At 48.1% G+C, this 16,986-nt stretch overlaps 18 pseudogenes; all 18 read left to right on the plus strand.

Moving 5' to 3' along the window:
- The first annotated feature begins 307 nt into the window (after positions 1-307).
- LOC138659705 (5S ribosomal RNA) lies at positions 308-426 on the plus strand (annotated as a pseudogene).
- A 1,440-nt stretch (positions 427-1,866) lies between these two features.
- On the plus strand, positions 1,867-1,985 carry LOC138659752 (5S ribosomal RNA; annotated as a pseudogene).
- Positions 1,986-3,037: 1,052 nt separating this feature from the next.
- Positions 3,038-3,156, plus strand: LOC138659754 (5S ribosomal RNA; annotated as a pseudogene).
- A 2,617-nt stretch (positions 3,157-5,773) lies between these two features.
- LOC138659755 (5S ribosomal RNA) lies at positions 5,774-5,892 on the plus strand (annotated as a pseudogene).
- A 466-nt stretch (positions 5,893-6,358) lies between these two features.
- On the plus strand, positions 6,359-6,477 carry LOC138658698 (5S ribosomal RNA; annotated as a pseudogene).
- A 661-nt stretch (positions 6,478-7,138) lies between these two features.
- On the plus strand, positions 7,139-7,257 carry LOC138659723 (5S ribosomal RNA; annotated as a pseudogene).
- An 856-nt stretch (positions 7,258-8,113) lies between these two features.
- On the plus strand, positions 8,114-8,232 carry LOC138659757 (5S ribosomal RNA; annotated as a pseudogene).
- A 1,052-nt stretch (positions 8,233-9,284) lies between these two features.
- On the plus strand, positions 9,285-9,403 carry LOC138659758 (5S ribosomal RNA; annotated as a pseudogene).
- A 3,007-nt stretch (positions 9,404-12,410) lies between these two features.
- Positions 12,411-12,529, plus strand: LOC138658413 (5S ribosomal RNA; annotated as a pseudogene).
- A 76-nt stretch (positions 12,530-12,605) lies between these two features.
- LOC138658774 (5S ribosomal RNA) lies at positions 12,606-12,724 on the plus strand (annotated as a pseudogene).
- A 662-nt stretch (positions 12,725-13,386) lies between these two features.
- LOC138659289 (5S ribosomal RNA) lies at positions 13,387-13,505 on the plus strand (annotated as a pseudogene).
- A 76-nt stretch (positions 13,506-13,581) lies between these two features.
- Positions 13,582-13,700, plus strand: LOC138658415 (5S ribosomal RNA; annotated as a pseudogene).
- Positions 13,701-13,776: 76 nt separating this feature from the next.
- Positions 13,777-13,895, plus strand: LOC138658416 (5S ribosomal RNA; annotated as a pseudogene).
- A 1,056-nt stretch (positions 13,896-14,951) lies between these two features.
- Positions 14,952-15,070, plus strand: LOC138659394 (5S ribosomal RNA; annotated as a pseudogene).
- Positions 15,071-15,341: 271 nt separating this feature from the next.
- On the plus strand, positions 15,342-15,460 carry LOC138659706 (5S ribosomal RNA; annotated as a pseudogene).
- Positions 15,461-15,928: 468 nt separating this feature from the next.
- On the plus strand, positions 15,929-16,047 carry LOC138658496 (5S ribosomal RNA; annotated as a pseudogene).
- A 271-nt stretch (positions 16,048-16,318) lies between these two features.
- On the plus strand, positions 16,319-16,437 carry LOC138658417 (5S ribosomal RNA; annotated as a pseudogene).
- A 76-nt stretch (positions 16,438-16,513) lies between these two features.
- Positions 16,514-16,632, plus strand: LOC138658418 (5S ribosomal RNA; annotated as a pseudogene).
- The last annotated feature ends 354 nt before the right edge of the window (positions 16,633-16,986 follow it).

Raw genomic sequence — 16,986 nt, forward strand, 5'->3', positions numbered from 1 at the left:
TGGGAGACTGGCTGGGAATCCCTGGTACTGTTGACGTGCTTTTTGTTTTTATCAAAGCTTACCCTTACGATTTTTTTCCGCTTGAAAAGACCCGCACTGGTGCTAACTATCTGTCAACGGTCACTCTAAGCTGAATGTGCCTGCCCTCGTCAGATCGCAAATGCAAAGCAGCTTGAGGCTGGGCAAGTACCAGCATGGGAGACTGGCTGGGAATCCCTGGTACCGTTGACGTGCTTTTTGTTTTTATCAAAGCTTACCCTTACGATTTTTTTCCGCTTGAAAAGACCCACACTGGTGCTAACTATCTGTCAACGGTCACTCTAAGCTGAATGTGCCTGCCCTCGTCAGATCGCAAATGCAAAGCAGCTTGAGGCTGGGCAAGTACCAGCATGGGAGACTGGCTGGGAATTCCTGGTACCGTTGACATGCTTTTTAGTTTTCATCAAAGCTTTGTATTACGATTCTCTTCCTCTTGAAAAAACTTGCGGAGTTGCTAACAATCCATCAATGGCCGCACTAAGCTCAATGTTCCTGCCTTCGTCAGATCACAAATGCAAAGTAGCTTGAGGCTGGGCAAGTATCAGCTTGGTAGACTGGCAGGGAATCCCTGGCACGGTTCCCACATTGTTTTGTTTTTATCAAAGCTTACACTTACGATTTTTTCCGCTTGAAAAGACCCGCACAGGTGCTAACTGTCTGTCAATGGCCACTCTAAGCTGAATGTGCCTGCCCTCGTCAGATCGCAAATGCAAAGCAGCTTGAGGCTGGGCAAGTACCAGCATGGGAGACTGGCTGGGAATCCCTGGTGCCATTGACGTTTCTTTTTTTTCATCAAAGCTTACCCTTACGATTCTATTCCTCTTGAAAAGGCCCGCAGAGTTGCTCACTATCTGTCAATGGCCACTCTAAGCTGAATGTGCCTGCTCTCGTCAGATCGCAAATGCTAAGCAGCTTGAGGCTGGGCAAGTACCAGCATGGGAGACTGGCTGGGAATCCCTGGTACCGTTGACGTGCTTTTTGTTTTTATCAAAGCTTACCCTTACGATTTTTTTCCGCTTGAAAGGACCCGCACTGGTGCTAACTATCTGTCAACAGTCACTCTAAGCTGAATGTGCCTGCCCTCTTCAGATCGCAAATGCAAAGCAGCTTGAGGCTGGGCAAGTACCAGCATGGGAGACTGGCTGGGAATCCCTGGTACCGTTGACGTGCTTTTTGTTTTTATCAAAGCTTACCCTTACGATTTTTTTCCGCTTGAAAAGACCCGCACTGGTGCTAACTATCTGTCAACGGTCACTCTAAGCTGAATGTGCCTGCCCTCGTCAGATCGCAAATGCAAAGCAGCTTGAGGCTGGGCAAGTACCAGCATGGGAGACTGGCTGGGAATCCCTGGTGCCATTGACGTTTCTTTTTTTTCATCAAAGCTTACCCTTACGATTCTATTCCTCTTGAAAAGGCCCGCAGAGTTGCTCACTATCTGTCAATGGCCACTCTAAGCTGAATGTGCCTGCTCTCGTCAGATCGCAAATGCTAAGCAGATTGAGGCTGGGCAAGTACCAGCATGGGAGACTGGCTGGGAATCCCTGGTACCGTTGACGTGCTTTTTGTTTTTATCAAAGCTTACCCTTACGATTTTTTTCCGCTTGAAAAGACCCGCACTGGTGCTAACTATCTGTCAACGGTCACTCTAAGCTGAATGTGCCTGCCCTCTTCAGATCGCAAATGCAAAGCAGCTTGAGGCTGGGCAAGTACCAGCATGGGAGACTGGCTGGGAATCCCTGGTACCGTTGACGTGCTTTTTGTTTTTATCAAAGCTTACCCTTACGATTTTTTTCCGCTTGAAAAGACCCGCACTGGTGCTAACTATCTGTCAACGGTCACTCTAAGCTGAATGTGCCTGCCCTCGTCAGATCGCAAATGCAAAGCAGCTTGAGGCTGGGCAAGTACCAGCATGGGAGACTGGCTGGGAATCCCTGGTACCGTTGACATGCTTTTTAGTTTTCATCAAAGCTTTGTATTACGATTCTCTTCCTCTTGAAAACACTTGCGGAGTTGCTAACAATCCATCAATGGCCGCACTAAGCTCAATGTTCCTGCCTTCGTCAGATCACAAATGCAAAGTAGCTTGAGGCTGGGCAAGTATCAGCTTGGTAGACTGGCAGGGAATCCCTGGCACGGTTCCCACATTGTTTTGTTTTTATCAAAGCTTACACTTACGATTTTTTCCGCTTGAAAAGACCCGCACAGGTGCTAACTGTCTGTCAATGGCCACTCTAAGCTGAATGTGCCTGCCCTCGTCAGATCGCAAATGCAAAGCAGCTTGAGGCTGGGCAAGTACCAGCATGGGAGACTGGCTGGGAATCCCTGGTGCCATTGACGTTTCTTTTTTTTTCATCAAAGCTTACCCTTACGATTCTATTCCTCTTGAAAAGGCCCGCAGAGTTGCTCACTATCTGTCAATGGCCACTCTAAGCTGAATGTGCCTGCTCTCGTCAGATCGCAAATGCTAAGCAGCTTGAGGCTGGGCAAGTACCAGCATGGGAGACTGGCTGGGAATCCCTGGTACCGTTGACGTGCTTTTTGTTTTTATCAAAGCTTACCCTTACGATTTTTTTCCGCTTGAAAGGACCCGCACTGGTGCTAACTATCTGTCAACAGTCACTCTAAGCTGAATGTGCCTGCCCTCTTCAGATCGCAAATGCAAAGCAGCTTGAGGCTGGGCAAGTACCAGCATGGGAGACTGGCTGGGAATCCCTGGTACCGTTGACGTGCTTTTTGTTTTTATCAAAGCTTACCCTTACGATTTTTTTCCGCTTGAAAAGACACGCACTGGTGCTAACTATCTGTCAACGGTCACTTTAAGCTGAATGTGCCTGCCCTCGTCAGATCGCAAATGCAAAGCAGCTTGAGGCTGGGCAAGTACCAGCATGGGAGACTGGCTGGGAATCCCTGGTACCGTTGACGTGCTTTTTGTTTTTATCAAAGCTTACCCTTACGATTTTTTTCCGCTTGAAAAGACCCGCACTGGTGCTAACTATCTGTCAACGGTCACTCTAAGCTGAATGTGCCTGCCCTCGTCAGATCGCAAATGCAAAGCAGCTTGAGGCTGGGCAAGTACCAGCATGGGAGACTGGCTGGGAATCCCTGGTACCGTTGACATGCTTTTTAGTTTTCATCAAAGCTTTGTATTACGATTCTCTTCCTCTTGAAAAAACTTGCGGAGTTGCTAACAATCCATCAATGGCCGCACTAAGCTCAATGTTCCTGCCTTCGTCAGATCACAAATGCAAAGTAGCTTGAGGCTGGGCAAGTATCAGCTTGGTAGACTGGCAGGGAATCCCTGGCACGGTTCCCACATTGTTTTGTTTTTATCAAAGCTTACACTTACGATTTTTTCCGCTTGAAAAGACCCGCACAGGTGCTAACTGTCTGTCAATGGCCACTCTAAGCTGAATGTGCCTGCCCTCGTCAGATCGCAAATGCAAAGCAGCTTGAGGCTGGGCAAGTACCAGCATTGGAGACTGGCTGGGAATCCCTGGTGCCATTGACGTTTCTTTTTTTTTCATCAAAGCTTACCCTTACGATTCTATTCCTCTTGAAAAGGCCCGCAGAGTTGCTCACTATCTGTCAATGGCCACTCTAAGCTGAATGTGCCTGCTCTCGTCAGATCGCAAATGCTAAGCAGCTTGAGGCTGGGCAAGTACCAGCATGGGAGACTGGCTGGGAATCCCTGGTACCGCTGACGTGCTTTTTATTTTTATCAAAGCTTACCCTTACGATTTTTTTCCGCTTGAAAAGACCCGCACTGGTGCTAACGATCTGTCAATGGTCACTCTAAGCTGAATGTGCCTGCCCTCGTCAGATCGCAAATGCAAAGCAGCTTGAGGCTGGGCAAGTACCAGCATGGGAGACTGGCTGGGAATCCCTGGTACCGTTGACGTGCTTTTTGTTTTTATCAAAGCTTACCCTTACGATTTTTTTCCGCTTGAAAAGACCCGCACTGGTGCTAACTATCTGTCAACGGTCACTCTAAGCTGAATGTGCCTGCCCTCGTCAGATCGCAAATGCAAAGCAGCTTGAGGCTGGGCAAGTACCAGCATGGGAGACTGGCTGGGAATCCCTGGTACCGTTGACGTGCTTTTTGTTTTTATCAAAGCTTACCCTTACGATTTTTTTCCGCTTGAAAAGACCCGCACTGGTGCTAACTATCTGTCAACGGTCACTCTAAGCTGAATGTGCCTGCCCTCGGTAGATCGCAAATGCAAAGCAGCTTGAGGCTGGGCAAGTACCAGCATGGGAGACTGGCTGGGAATCCCTGGTACCGTTGACGTGCTTTTTGTTTTTATCAAAGCTTACCCTTACGATTTTTTTCCGCTTGAAAAGACCCGCACTGGTGCTAACTATCTGTCAACGGTCACTCTAAGCTGAATGTGCCTGCCCTCGTCAGATCACAAATGCAAAGCAGCTTGAGGCTGGGCAAGTACCAGCATGGGAGACTGGCTGGGAATCCCTGTTACCGTTGACGTGCTTTTTGTTTTTATCAAAGCTTACCCTTACGATTTTTTGCCGCTTGAAAAGACCCAAATTTGTGCTACAGACCTATCTGTCAATTACTTCTTTATGCTGAATGGGCCTGCCCTCGTCAGATCGCAAATGCTGAGCTACTTGAGGCTGGGCAAGTACCAGCATGGGAGACTGGCTGGGAATTCCTGGTACCGTTGACATGCTTTTTAGTTTTCATCAAAGCTTTGTATTACGATTCTCTTCCTCTTGAAAAAACTGGCGGAGTTGCTAACAATCCATCAATGGCCGCACTAAGCTCAATGTTCCTGCCTTCGTCAGATCACAAATGCAAAGTAGCTTGAGGCTGGGCAAGTATCAGCTTGGTAGACTGGCAGGGAATCCCTGGCACGGTTCCCACATTGTTTTGTTTTTATCAAAGCTTACACTTACGATTTTTTCCGCTTGAAAAGACCCGCACAGGTGCTAACTGTCTGTCAATGGCCACTCTAAGCTGAATGTGCCTGCCCTCGTCAGATCGCAAATGCAAAGCAGCTTGAGGCTGGGCAAGTACCAGCATGGGAGACTGGCTGGGAATCCCTGGTGCCATTGACGTTTCTTTTTTTTTCATCAAAGCTTACCCTTACGATTCTATTCCTCTTGAAAAGGCCCGCAGAGTTGCTCACTATCTGTCAATGGCCACTCTAAGCTGAATGTGCCTGCTCTCGTCAGATCGCAAATGCTAAGCAGCTTGAGGCTGGGCAAGTACCAGCATGGGAGACTGGCTGGGAATCCCTGGTACCGTTGACGTGCTTTTTGTTTTTATCAAAGCTTACCCTTACGATTTTTTTCCGCTTGAAAAGACCCGCACTGGTGCTAACTATCTGTCAATGGTCACTCTAAGCTGAATGTGCCTGCCCTCTTCAGATCGCAAATGCAAAGCAGCTTGAGGCTGGGCAAGTACCAGCATGGGAGACTGGCTGGGAATCCCTGGTACCGTTGACGTGCTTTTTGTTTTTATCAAAGCTTACCCTTACGATTTTTTTCCGCTTGAAAAGACCCGCACTGGTGCTAACTATCTGTCAACGGTCACTCTAAGCTGAATGTGCCTGCCCTCGTCAGATCGCAAATGCAAAGCAGCTTGAGGCTGGGCAAGTACCAGCATGGTAGACTGGCTGGGAATCCCTGGTACCGTTGACGTGCTTTTTGTTTTTATCAAAGTTTACCTTTACGATTTTTTTCCGCTTGAAAAGACCCACACTGGTGCTAACTATCTGTCAACGGTCACTCTAAGCTGAATGTGCCTGCCCTCGTCAGATCGCAAATGCAAAGCAGCTTGAGGCTGGGCAAGTACCAGCATGGGAGACTGGCTGGGAATCCCTGGTACCGTTGACATGCTTTTTAGTTTTCATCAAAGCTTTGTATTACGATTCTCTTCCTCTTGAAAAAACTTGCGGAGTTGCTAACAATCCATCAATGGCCGCACTAAGCTCAATGTTCCTGCCTTCGTCAGATCACAAATACAAAGTAGCTTGAGGCTGGGCAAGTATCAGCTTGGTAGACTGGCAGGGAATCCCTGGCACGGTTCCCACATTGTTTTGTTTTTATCAAAGCTTACACTTACGATTTTTTCCGCTTGAAAAGACCCGCACAGGTGCTAACTGTCTGTCAATGGCCACTCTAAGCTGAATGTGCCTGCCCTCGTCAGATCGCAAATGCAAAGCAGCTTGAGGCTGGGCAAGTACCAGCATGGGAGACTGGCTGGGAATCCCTGGTGCCATTGACGTTTCTTTTTTTTCATCAAAGCTTACCCTTACGATTCTATTCCTCTTGAAAAGGCCCGCAGAGTTGCTCACTATCTGTCAATGGCCACTCTAAGCTGAATGTGCCTGCTCTCGTCAGATCGCAAATGCTAAGCAGCTTGAGGCTGGGCAAGTACCAGCATGGGAGACTGGCTGGGAATCCCTGGTACCGCTGACATGCTTTTTGTTTTTATCAAAGCTTACCCTTACGATTTTTTTCCGCTTGAAAAGACCCGCACTGGTGCTAACGATCTGTCAATGGTCACTCTAAGCTGAATGTGCCTTCCCTCGTCAGATCGCAAATGCAAAGCAGCTTGAGGCTGGGCAAGTACCAGCATGGGAGACTGGCTGGGAATCCCTGGTACCGTTGACGTGCTTTTTGTTTTTATCAAAGCTTACCCTTACGATTTTTTTCCGCTTGAAAAGACCCGCACTGGTGCTAACTATCTGTCAACGGTCACCCTAAGCTGAATGTGCCTGCCCTCGTCAGATCGCAAATGCAAAGCAGCTTGAGGCTGGGCAAGTACCAGCATGGGAGACTGGCTGGGAATCCCTGGTACCGTTGACGTGCTTTTTGTTTTTATCAAAGCTTAACCTTACGATTTTTTTCCGCTTGAAAAGACCCGCACTGGTGCTAACTATCTGTCAACGGTCACTCTAAGCTGAATGTGCCTGCCCTCGTCAGATCGCAAATGCAACGCAGCTTGAGGCTGGGCAAGTACCAGCATGGGAGACTGGCTGGGAATCCCTGGTACCGTTGACGTGCTTTTTGTTTTTATCAAAGCTTACCCTTACGATTTTTTTCCGCTTGAAAAGACCCGCACTGGTGCTAACTATCTGTCAATGGTCACTCTAAGCTGAATGTACCTGCCCTCGTCAGATCGCAAATGCAAAGCAGCTTGAGGCTGGGCAAGTACCAGCATGGGAGACTGGCTGGGAATCCCTGGTACCGTTGACATGCTTTTTAGTTTTCATCAAAGCTTTGTATTACGATTCTCTTCCTCTTGAAAAAACTTGCGGAGTTGCTAACAATCCATCAATGGCCGCACTAAGCTCAATGTTCCTGCCTTCGTCAGATCACAAATGCAAAGTAGCTTGAGGCTGGGCAAGTATCAGCTTGGTAGAATGGCAGGGAATCCCTGGCACGGTTCCCACATTGTTTTGTTTTTATCAAAGCTTACACTTACGATTTTTTCCGCTTGAAAAGACCCGCACAGGTGCTAACTGTCTGTTAATGGCCACTCTAAGCTGAATGTGCCTGCCCTCGTCAGATCGCAAATGCAAAGCAGCTTGAGGCTGGGCAAGTACCAGCATGGGAGACTGGCTGGGAATCCCTGGTGCCATTGACGTTTCTTTTTTTTCATCAAAGCTTACCCTTACGATTCTATTCCTCTTGAAAAGGCCCGCAGAGTTGCTCACTATCTGTCAATGGCCACTCTAAGCTGAATGTGCCTGCTCTCGTCAGATCGCAAATGCTAAGCAGCTTGAGGCTGGGCAAGTACCAGCATGGGAGACTGGCTGGGAATCCCTGGTACCGTTGACGTGCTTTTTGTTTTTATCAAAGCTTACCCTTACGATTTTTTTCCGCTTGAAAAGACCCGCACTGGTGCTAACTATCTGTCAACGGTCACTCTAAGCTGAATGTGCCTGCCCTCTTCAGATCGCAAATGCAAAGCAGCTTGAGGCTGGGCAAGTACCAGCATGGGAGACTGGCTGGGAATCCCTGGTACCGTTGACGTGCTTTTTGTTTTTATCAAAGCTTACCCTTACGATTTTTTTCCGCTTGAAAAGACCCGCACTGGTGCTAACTATCTGTCAACGGTCACTCTAAGCTGAATGTGCCTGCCCTCGTCAGATCGCAAATGCAAAGCAGCTTGAGGCTGGGCAAGTACCAGCATGGGAGACTGGCTGGGAATCCCTGGTACCGTTGACATGCTTTTTAGTTTTCATCAAAGCTTTGTATTACGATTCTCTTCCTCTTGAAAACACTTGCGGAGTTGCTAACAATCCATCAATGGCCGCACTAAGCTCAATGTTCCTGCCTTCGTCAGATCACAAATGCAAAGTAGCTTGAGGCTGGGCAAGTATCAGCTTGGTAGACTGGCAGGGAATCCCTGGCACGGTTCCCACATTGTTTTGTTTTTATCAAAGCTTACACTTACGATTTTTTCCGCTTGAAAAGACCCGCACAGGTGCTAACTGTCTGTCAATGGCCACTCTAAGCTGAATGTGCCTGCCCTCGTCAGATCGCAAATGCAAAGCAGTTTGAGGCTGGGCAAGTACCAGCATGGGAGACTGGCTGGGAATCCCTGGTGCCATTGACGTTTCTTTTTTTTTCATCAAAGCTTACCCTTACGATTCTATTCCTCTTGAAAAGGCCCGCAGAGTTGCTCACTATCTGTCAATGGCCACTCTAAGCTGAATGTGCCTGCTCTCGTCAGATCGCAAATGCTAAGCAGCTTGAGGCTGGGCAAGTACCAGCATGGGAGACTGGCTGGGAATCCCTGGTACCGTTGACGTGCTTTTTGTTTTTATCAAAGCTTACCCTTACGATTTTTTTCCGCTTGAAAGGACCCGCACTGGTGCTAACTATCTGTCAACAGTCACTCTAAGCTGAATGTGCCTGCCCTCTTCAGATCGCAAATGCAAAGCAGCTTGAGGCTGGGCAAGTACCAGCATGGGAGACTGGCTGGGAATCCCTGGTACCGTTGACGTGCTTTTTGTTTTTAACAAAGCTTACCCTTACGATTTTTTTCCGCTTGAAAAGACCCGCACTGGTGCTAACTATCTGTCAACGGTCACTCTAAGCTGAATGTGCCTGCCCTCGTCAGATCGCAAATGCAAAGCAGCTTGAGGCTGGGCAAGTACCAGCATGGGAGACTGGCTGGGAATCCCTGGTACCGTTGACGTGCTTTTTGTTTTTATCAAAGCTTACCCTTACGATTTTTTTCCGCTTGAAAAGACCCGCACTGGTGCTAACTATCTGTCAACGGTCACTCTAAGCTGAATGTGCCTGCCCTCGTCAGATCGCAAATGCAAAGCAGCTTGAGGCTGGGCAAGTACCAGCATGGGAGACTGGCTGGGAATCCCTGGTACCGTTGACATGCTTTTTAGTTTTCATCAAAGCTTTGTATTACGATTCTCTTCCTCTTGAAAAAACTTGCGGAGTTGCTAACAATCCATCAATGGCCGCACTAAGCTCAATGTTCCTGCCTTCGGCAGATCACAAATGCAAAGTAGCTTGAGGCTGGGCAAGTATCAGCTTGGTAGACTGGCAGGGAATCCCTGGCACGGTTCCCACATTGTTTTGTTTTTATCAAAGCTTACACTTACGATTTTTTCCGCTTGAAAAGACCCGCACAGGTGCTAACTGTCTGTCAATGGCCACTCTAAGCTGAATGTGCCTGCCCTCGTCAGATCGCAAATGCAAAGCAGCTTGAGGCTGGGCAAGTACCAGCATTGGAGACTGGCTGGGAATCCCTGGTGCCATTGACGTTTCTTTTTTTTTCATCAAAGCTTACCCTTACGATTCTATTCCTCTTGAAAAGGCCCGCAGAGTTGCTCACTATCTGTCAATGGCCACTCTAAGCTGAATGTGCCTGCTCTCGTCAGATCGCAAATGCTAAGCAGCTTGAGGCTGGGCAAGTACCAGCATGGGAGACTGGCTGGGAATCCCTGGTACCGCTGACGTGCTTTTTGTTTTTATCAAAGCTTACCCTTACGATTTTTTTCCGCTTGAAAAGACCCGCACTGGTGCTAACGATCTGTCAATGGTCACTCTAAGCTGAATGTGCCTGCCCTCGTCAGATCGCAAATGCAAAGCAGCTTGAGGCTGGGCAAGTACCAACATGGGAGACTGGCTGGGAATCCCTGGTACCGTTGACGTGCTTTTTGTTTTTATCAAAGCTTACCCTTACGATTTTTTTCCGCTTGAAAAGACCCGCACTGGTGCTAACTATCTGTCAACGGTCACTCTAAGCTGAATGTGCCTGCCCTCGTCAGATCGCAAATGCAAAGCAGCTTGAGGCTGGGCAAGTACCAGCATGGGAGACTGGCTGGGAATCCCTGGTACCGTTGACGTGCTTTTTGTTTTTATCAAAGCTTACCCTTACGATTTTTTTCCGCTTGAAAAGACCCGCACTGGTGCTAACTATCTGTCAACGGTCACTCTAAGCTGAATGTGCCTGCCCTCGTCAGATCGCAAATGCAAAGCAGCTTGAGGCTGGGCAAGTACCAGCATGGGAGACTGGCTGGGAATCCCTGGTACCGTTGACGTGCTTTTTGTTTTTATCAAAGCTTACCCTTACGATTTTTTTCCGCTTGAAAAGACCCGCACTGGTGCTAACGATCTGTCAATGGTCACTCTAAGCTGAATGTGCCTGCCCTCGTCAGATCGCAAATGCAAAGCAGCTTGAGGCTGGGCAAGTACCAACATGGGAGACTGGCTGGGAATCCCTGGTACCGTTGACGTGCTTTTTGTTTTTATCAAAGCTTACCCTTACGATTTTTTTCCGCTTGAAAAGACCCGCACTGGTGCTAACTATCTGTCAACGGTCACTCTAAGCTGAATGTGCCTGCCCTCGTCAGATCGCAAATGCAAAGCAGCTTGAGGCTGGGCAAGTACCAGCATGGGAGACTGGCTGGGAATCCCTGGTACCGTTGACGTGCTTTTTGTTTTTATCAAAGCTTACCCTTACGATTTTTTTCCGCTTGAAAAGACCCGCACTGGTGCTAACTATCTGTCAACGGTCACTCTAAGCTGAATGTGCCTGCCCTCGTCAGATCGCAAATGCAAAGCAGCTTGAGGCTGGGCAAGTACCAGCATGGGAGACTGGCTGGGAATCCCTGGTACCGTTGACGTGCTTTTTGTTTTTATCAAAGCTTACCCTTACGATTTTTTTCCGCTTGAAAAGACCCGCACTGGTGCTAACTATCTGTCAACGGTCACTCTAAGCTGAATGTTCCTGCCCTCGTCAGATAGCAAATGCAAAGCAGCTTGAGGCTGGGCAAGTACCAGCATGGGAGACTGGCTGGGAATCCCTGGTACCGTTAACGTGCTTTTTGTTTTTATCAAAGCTTACCCTTACGATTTTTTGCCGCTTGAAAAGACCCAAATTTGTGCTACAGACCTATCTGTCAATTACTTCTTTATGCTGAATGGGCCTGCCCTCGTCAGATCGCAAATGCTGAGCTACTTGAGGCTGGGCAAGTACCAGCATGGGAGACTGGCTGGGAATTCCTGGTACCGTTGACATGCTTTTTAGTTTTCATCAAAGCTTTGTATTACGATTCTCTTCCTCTTGAAAAAACTTGCGGAGTTGCTAACAATCCATCAATGGCCGCACTAAGCTCAATGTTCCTGCCTTCGTCAGATCACAAATGCAAAGTAGCTTGAGGCTGGGCAAGTATCAGCTTGGTAGACTGGCAGGGAATCCCTGGCACGGTTCCCACATTGTTTTGTTTTTATCAAAGCTTACACTTACGATTTTTTCCGCTTGAAAAGACCCGCACAGGTGCTAACTGTCTGTCAATGGCCACTCTAAGCTGAATGTGCCTGCCCTCGTCAGATCGCAAATGCAAAGCAGCTTGAGGCTGGGCAAGTACCAGCATGGGAGACTGGCTGGGAATCCCTGGTGCCATTGACGTTTCTTTTTTTTTCATCAAAGCTTACCCTTACGATTCTATTCCTCTTGAAAAGGCCCGCAGAGTTGCTCACTATCTGTCAATGGCCACTCTAAGCTGAATGTGCCTGCTCTCGTCAGATCGCAAATGCTAAGCAGCTTGAGGCTGGGCAAGTACCAGCATGGGAGACTGGCTGGGAATCCCTGGTACCGTTGACGTGCTTTTTGTTTTTATCAAAGCTTACCCTTACGATTTTTTTCCGCTTGAAAAGACCCGCACTGGTGCTAACTATCTGTCAACGGTCACTCTAAGCTGAATGTGCCTGCCCTCTTCAGATCGCAAATGCAAAGCAGCTTGAGGCTGGGCAAGTACCAGCATGGGAGACTGGCTGGGAATCCCTGGTACCGTTGACGTGCTTTTTGTTTTTATCAAAGCTTACCCTTACGATTTTTTTCCGCTTGAAAAGACCCGCACTGGTGCTAACTATCTGTCAACGGTCACTCTAAGCTGAATGTGCCTGCCCTCGTCAGATCGCAAATGCAAAGCAGCTTGAGGCTGGGCAAGTACCAGCATGGGAGACTGGCTGGGAATCCCTGGTACCGTTGACGTGCTTTTTGTTTTTATCAAAGCTTACCCTTACGATTTTTTTCCGCTTGAAAAGACCCGCACTGGTGCTAACTATCTGTCAATGGTCACTCTAAGCTGAATGTGCCTGCCCTCGTCAGATCGCAAATGCAAAGCAGCTTGAGGCTGGGCAAGTACCAGCATGGGAGACTGGCTGGGAATCCCTGGTACCGTTGACATGCTTTTTAGTTTTCATCAAAGCTTTGTATTACGATTCTCTTCCTCTTGAAAAAACTTGCGGTGTTGCTAACAATCCATCAATGGCCGCACTAAGCTCAATGTTCCTTCCTTCGTCAGATCACAAATGCAAAGTAGCTTGAGGCTGGGCAAGTATCAGCTTGGTAGACTGGCAGGGAATCCCTGGCACGGTTCCCACATTGTTTTGTTTTTATCAAAGCTTACACTTACGATTTTTTCCGTTTGAAAAGACCCGCACAGGTGCTAACTGTCTGTCAATGGCCACTCTAAGCTGAATGTGCCTGCCCTCGTCAGATCGCAAATGCAAAGCAGCTTGAGGCTGGGCAACTACCAGCATGGGAGACTGGCTGGGAATCCCTGGTGCCATTGACGTTTCTTTTTTTTTCATCAAAGCTTACCCTTACGATTCTATTCCTCTTGAAAAGGCCCGCAGAGTTGCTCACTATCTGTCAATGGCCACTCTAAGCTGAATGTGCCTGCCCTCGTCAGATCGCAAATGCTAAGCAGCTTGAGGCTGGGCAAGTACCAGCATGGGAGACTGGCTGGGAATCCCTGGTACCGCTGACGTGCTTTTTGTTTTTATCAAAGCTTACCCTTACGATTTTTTTCCGCTTGAAAAGACCCGCACTGGTGCTAACGATCTGTCAATGGTCACTCTAAGCTGAATGTGCCTGCCCTCGTCAGATCGCAAATGCAAAGCAGCTTGAGGCTGGGCAAGTACCAGCATGGGAGACTGGCTGGGAATCCCTGGTACCGTTGACGTGCTTTTTGTTTTTATCAAAGCTTACCCTTACGATTTTTTTCCGCTTGAAAAGACCCGCACTGGTGCTAACTATCTGTCAACGGTCACTCTAAGCTGAATGTGCCTGCCCTCGTCAGATCGCAAATGCAAAGCAGCTTGAGGCTGGGCAAGTACCAGCATGGGAGACTGGCTGGGAATCCCTGGTACCGTTGACGTGCTTTTTGTTTTTATCAAAGCTTACCCTTACGATTTTTTTCCGCTTGAAAAGACCCGCACTGGTGCTAACTATCTGTCAACGGTCACTCTAAGCTGAATGTGCCTGCCCTCGTCAGATCGCAAATGCAAAGCAGCTTGAGGCTGGGCAAGTACCAGCATGGGAGACTGGCTGGGAATCCCTGGTACCGTTGACGTTCTTTTTGTTTTTATCAAAGCTTACACTTACGATTTTTTTCCGCTTGAAAAGACCCGCACTGGTGCTAACTATCTGTCAACGGTCACTCTAAGCTGAATGTGCCTGCCCTCGTCAGATCGCAAATGCAAAGCAGCTTGAGGCTGGGCAAGTACCAGCATGGGAGACTGGCTGGGAATCCCTGGTACCGTTAACGTGCTTTTTGTTTTTATCAAAGCTTACCCTTACGATTTTTTGCCGCTTGAAAAGACCCAAATTTGTGCTACAGACCTATCTGTCAATTACTTCTTTATGCTGAATGGGCCTGCCCTCGTCAGATCGCAAATGCTGAGCTACTTGAGGCTGGGCAAGTACCAGCATGGGAGACTGGCTGGGAATTCCTGGTACCGTTGACATGCTTTTTAGTTTTCATCAAAGCTTTGTATTACGATTCTCTTCCTCTTGAAAAAACTTGCGGAGTTGCTAACAATCCATCAATGGCCGCACTAAGCTCAATGTTCCTGCCTTCGTCAGATCACAAATGCAAAGTAGCTTGAGGCTGGGCAAGTTTCAGCTTGGTAGACTGGCAGGGAATCCCTGGCACGGTTCCCACATTGTTTTGTTTTTATCAAAGCTTACACTTACGATTTTTTCCGCTTGAAAAGACCCGCACAGGTGCTAACTGTCTGTCAATGGCCACTCTAAGCTCAATGTGCCTGCATTCGTCAGATTGCAAATGCAAAGCAGCTTGAGGCTGGGCAAGTACCAGCATGGGAGACTGGCTGGGAATCCCTGGTGCCTTTGACGTTTCTTTTTTTTTCATCAAAGCTTACCCTTACGATTCTATTCCTCTTGAAAAGGCCCGCAGAGTTGCTCACTATCTGTCAATGGCCACTCTAAGCTGAATGTGCCTACTCTCGTCAGATCGCAAATGCTAAGCAGCTTGAGGCTGGGCAAGTACCAGCATGGGAGACTGGCTGGGAATCCCTGGTACCGTTGACGTGCTTTTTGTTTTTATCAAAGCTTACCCTTACGATTTTTTTCCGCTTGAAAAGACCCGCACTGGTGCTAACTATCTGTCAACGGTCACTCTAAGCTGAATGTGCCTGCCCTCTTCAGATCGCAAATGCAAAGCAGCTTGAGGCTGGGCAAGTACCAGCATGGGAGACTGGCTGGGAATCCCTGGTACCGTTGACGTGCTTTTTGTTTTTATCAAAGCTTACCCTTACGATTTTTTTCCGCTTGAAAAGACCCGCACTGGTGCTAACTATCTGTCAATGGTCACTCTAAGCTGAATGTGCCTGCCCTCGTCAGATCGCAAATGCAAAGCAGCTTGAGGCTAGGCAAGTACCAGCATTTGAGACTGGCTGGGAATCCCTGGTACCGTTGACGTGCTTTTTGTTTTTATCAAAGCTTACCCTTACGATTTTTTTCCGCTTGAAAAGACCCGCACTGGTGCTAACTATTTGTCAACGGTCACTCTAAGCTGAATGTGCCTGCCCTCGTCAGATCGCAAATGCAAAGCAGCTTGAGGCTGGGCAAGTACCAGCATGGGAGACTGGCTGGGAATTCCTGGTACCGTTGACATGCTTTTTAGTTTTCATCAAAGCTTTGTATTACGATTCTCTTCCTCTTGAAAAAACTTGCGGAGTTGCTAACAATCCATCAATGGCCGCACTAAGCTCAATGTTCCTGCCTTCGTCAGATCACAAATGCAAAGTAGCTTGAGGCTGGGCAAGTATCAGCTTGGTAGACTGGCAGGGAATCCCTGGCACGGTTCCCACATTGTTTTGTTTTTATCAAAGCTTACACTTACGATTTTTTCCGCTTGAAAAGACCCGCACAGGTGCTAACTGTCTGTCAATGGCCACTCTAAGCTGAATGTGCCTGCTATTCGTCAGATCGCAAATGCAAAGCAGCTTGAGGCTGGGCAAGTACCAGCATGGGAGACTGGCTGGGAATCCCTGGTGCCATTGACGTTTCTTTTTTTTTCATCAAAGCTTACCCTTACGATTCTATTCCTCTTGAAAAGGCCCGCAGAGTTGCTCACTATCTGTCAATGGCCACTCTAAGCTGAATGTGCCTGCTCTCGTCAGATCGCAAATGCTAAGCAGCTTGAGGCTGGGCAAGTACCAGCATGGGAGACTGGCTGGGAATCCCTGGTACCGTTGACGTGCTTTTTGTTTTTATCAAAGCTTACCCTTACGATTTTTTTCCGCTTGAAAAGACCCGCACTGGTGCTAACTATCTGTCAACGGTCACTCTAAGCTGAATGTGCCTGCCCTCTTCAGATCGCAAATGCAAAGCAGCTTGAAGCTGGGCAAGTACCAGCATGGGAGACTGGCTGGGAATCCCTGGTACCGTTGACGTGCTTTTTGTTTTTATCAAAGCTTACCCTTACGATTTTTTTCCGCTTGAAAAGACCCGCACTGGTGCTAACTATCTGTCAACGGTCACTCTAAGCTGAATGTGCCTGCCCTCGTCAGATCGCAAATGCAAAGCAGCTTGAGGCTGGGCAAGTACCAGCATGGGAGACTGGCTGGGAATCCCTGGTACCGTTGACGTGCTTTTTGTTTTTATCAAAGCTTACCCTTACGATTTTTTTCCGCTTGAAAAGACCCGCACTGGTGCTAACTATCTGTCAACGGTCACTCTAAGCTGAATGTGCCTGCCCTCGTCAGATCGCAAATGCAAAGCAGCTTGAGGCTGGGCAAGTACCAGCATGGGAGACTGGCTGGGAATCCCTGGTACCGTTGACGTGCTTTTTGTTTTTATCAAAGCTTACCCTTACGATTTTTTTCTGCTTGAAAAGACCCGCACTGGTGCTAACTATCTGTCAACGGTCACTCTAAGCTGAATGTTCCTGCCCTCATCAGATCGCAAATGCAAAGCAGCTTGAGGCTGGGCAAGTACCAGCATGGGAGACTGGCTGGGAATCCCTGGTACCGTTAAGGTGCTTTTTGTTTTTATCAAAGCTTACCCTTACGATTTTTTGCCGCTTGAAAAGACCCAAATTTGTGCTACAGACCTATCTGTCAATTACTTCTTTATGCTGAATGGGCCTGCCCTCGTCAGATCGCAAATGCTGAGCTACTTGAGGCTGGGCAAGTACC

The sequence above is a fragment of the Ranitomeya imitator genome, chromosome 1 (assembly GCF_032444005.1).
Source record: "Ranitomeya imitator isolate aRanImi1 chromosome 1, aRanImi1.pri, whole genome shotgun sequence".
NCBI classification, from domain to species: Eukaryota; Metazoa; Chordata; class Amphibia; order Anura; family Dendrobatidae; genus Ranitomeya; species Ranitomeya imitator.